Here is a 3,255-nt window from a genome sequence, read left to right on the forward strand (position 1 = left end):
TGTTGCACCTGCCCTGGCTGCCAGCACCCGAAATAAATCTCTCCCTTTCTCTTTCCCAAAAACCTTGTCTGTTGAGTTATTGGCTTCTCTTGCGACGGGTTTATCTAAGTTTGGTCGGCAACAGCGTTGGCAAACCCAGCCAGGATCCATGGTTTCGATTTGTCCAGCCCCCCAGGTTCTCCGGGACAGGGCAGGTCGCCTTGCCCGGGCCACGGCTCAGCCGCTCATTTCCCAAGATAGCGCCCGTTCCAGGTCATTGGGTAACACGTACACATAGAAAGCATAAACCCCAAAGAGCAAAAGTTGTACAGTGAAAAGGAAGTCAGCTTCCCCACTTTGGATCCCCAGAGGCCACCCTTTGTACCAGCTATGTTTTTTCCTGGACAACACACACATATATTCTTAGTAAAGACACATCTTAGAAGACAGAACTCTCCTGTGCTTTGGTGTGTTGTATATGGTTCCGGAAAGGAAGATACATTTAGGATATGTGCACTCTGTCTACATCAAGGTGCATATTCGCATAGTAAAAGCTGTTTCTCAAAATTATTTCGAACGCAGAACACTTCTTTTGGGGGAGATTTTTTCTTTCTTTCTTTCTTTCTTTCTTTCTTTCTTTCTTTCTTTCTTTCTTTCTTTTTTTTAGATGTTTTATTTCTCCATTTGAGAGCAAGAGAGAAAGAGAGAGAGCATGGGCAGTGGAAGAAAAAGAGGGAAAGAGAGGAGTGGAGGGAGAGGGAGGAGCAGCCCCCCAGCACCCCCCCCCCAAGCCTGAGCAGGGAGCCTGATGTGGGGCTCAATCCCCGGACCCTGGGATCACGACCTGAGTCAAAGGCAGCCGCTTAACCGGCTGAGCCACCCAGGTGCCCCCTTGGGGGAGATTCTTAGAGACATCATCAGTACTGGCATTTTCTGACACCACATAGAGGTGCATGATCATGGGGCAGGAGCATATTTGATAAATTAGCCAGCGTGTCCTCACTCCTGGTCATTCCTGGGCCTTTGTGACCTTTCCCCTACAAGGGCACATAAGCTGTAGCATTCTGGTCTCACAACCCCAGAGAAAGGAGGGGTACAGCTGCAGAAAAATGTCCATTCTGGATTTCTGGCTTTCAGATTACATCTTTGAGACAACAGAATGAGAGATAAAGGTTTTGAGTTTCAAATGTCAAAGCCCCAAGGGACTCAGCGCAGGCCGTTTTTGGCAGAAATCATAGATTTGGATGAATGCAAGGGAGTAACTTTTTCCCTGCCCTAGGAAACCCTCTGAATTGAGGAAGGGAGAAAAAAGAGGAGCGGAGAGAGATGAGGCACTGGTGAGTGGCCCCGAGAAGGGAGGATGTGACAGAAACCCCAAGTTAGTTTGAAAACCTAAAAGCAAAAGGACCTGTGCTCACTTCCCCATGGCAACTCTGAGGGGAAACCAATCCCCATGGTGAAATCCCGAGTCCAGGACGGCACAAAGTGTTACTAGTTGGAACCGGGCTCTGCTGCTATGAGTACAATCTCCACAATAAAGGATTTATACGCTTTGAAATTTCTTTCTTTTTTAAAAAAAAATTTTAATTCCAGTGTAGTTAACATACAGTGTTACATTATTTTTGGGTGTACAACGTAGCGATCCGGCATTTCCATACATCCCCCGGGGCTCCTCACTGACAAGTGCCCTCCTTAACCCCTGTCACTGTTTCCCCCCCACCCCCTCCCCCCTACCATCAGTCTGTTCTCTGTAGTTAAGAGCCTGTTGGTTCATCTCTCTGGGGTTTTTTTCCCCCCTTTTGCTCATTCGTTTTGTTTCTTAAATTCCACATATGAGTGAAATCGTGGAATTTGTCTTTCTCTAACTGGCTTATTTCACTTAGCACGATACCCTCTAGATCATCCAGACAAATATGGAACACTTCACGAATTTGCGTATTATCCTGGTTCAGGGACCATGCTAATCTTCTCCGTGTCACCTCCAATTTTTAGTATATCAAAGCAAGCACTGAAATTTCTTTTTCTTTTTCTTTTTTTTTTTTTTTTTTGAGGATTTTATTTATTTATTTGAGAAAGAGAGAGCAGGGTGAGGGGCAGAGGGAGAAGGAGACTCCCCCGCTGAGCAGGGAGCCCAACGTGGGACTCAATCCCAGGACCCCAGGATCATGACCTGAGCCGAAGGCAGATGCCTAACTGACTGAGCCTCCCAGACGCCCCTGAAATTTATTTCTCTTTAAAGTAAAAGTCCAGGTTGGAGGTGTGCTCTGCACTATGAAGAACCCAGCTCCTCTGTGTTGCTGCTTCGTCTCCCATGGCCTCAAGATCAGAGTTCAAGTTCTGGGCGGCAAGATGGAGGAAGAGACAGTGACAAAGCAAAGGGAACCCACACGCTGTTTCCTAAGAAAGGGCTAAGGATGCTGCTGCGTATTTCTATCACAGTCACTTAACAGGAGCTTAGTCACCTGGTATTCTGGGTTGAATGGTGTCCCTCAAAAAGAGCTGTTGAAGTCCTAATCCCCATACCTGTGAGTATGACCTCATTTGGAAATAAGATCTTTGCAGATATAATCAGGTTAAGATGAGGTCATGAAGGATGGGCCCTAATCCAACATGACCCATGGCCTTGTAAGAAGAGAGACAGACACAGACACTGGGAGACACGTAGGGAGAAGACAGCATGTGATCCTGGGCGCAGACGTTCCTCTACAAGCCGAGGAACTCAAGGAATGTCAGCAAGATCAGAAGCTGGGAGAGGCAAGAGAGGACTCCTCTCCTAGTGCCTCCAGAGAGAGAACGGTCCCGTGACACCTTGATTTCGGAGCTCTCGCCTCCAGAACTGTAATACAAGAAAGTTCTGTTGTTTGAAGCCACCAAGTCTGTGGGACAAAGTGGACAATAGGGAGCCACTGTGGCTTCCAAGTGGGATGACGTGAGGAAAGTTGTTCTAAGGAGACTATCTCCCCATTGTGCCATTACAATACTTAGCAACTGGTATAGGAGCCAACAGGGGCCGGATCTTGAAGGACCCTGAATGCCAGGCTTCGGAGTCCTCCAAGGGTGGAAAATACCCCCCATGAGATGCCCTCATTTAGTCTTTGAGGGGATCCTGAGACAAGGTCATGCGAAGAGGGAAGGCCATCAGCAGACCTTTCTCTGCTCCTGCAGTCCGTGTCCTATATAAATGAGCCAAAACAAAGATGGCCTCCACGCATCAGTCCCTAGGCTGTTCTTTCTGTGGGCTGAAACCCACCAGCTCAAAAGCCCCCCAGGGCAAAA

General features: G+C 47.8%; 1 non-coding gene across 1 annotated transcript; it reads right to left on the minus strand.

Moving 5' to 3' along the window:
• Window positions 1-1,886: 1,886 nt before the first annotated feature.
• LOC121105990 lies at window positions 1,887-1,992 on the minus strand. The gene has a single exon (XR_005838718.1). It is a non-coding gene; the product is annotated as a U6 spliceosomal RNA (small nuclear RNA).
• Window positions 1,993-3,255: the final 1,263 nt, after the last annotated feature.

The sequence above is a fragment of the Ursus maritimus genome, unplaced genomic scaffold (genome assembly GCF_017311325.1).
Source record: "Ursus maritimus isolate PB19 unplaced genomic scaffold, ASM1731132v1 scaffold_3, whole genome shotgun sequence".
Lineage (NCBI taxonomy): Eukaryota > Metazoa > Chordata > Mammalia > Carnivora > Ursidae > Ursus > Ursus maritimus.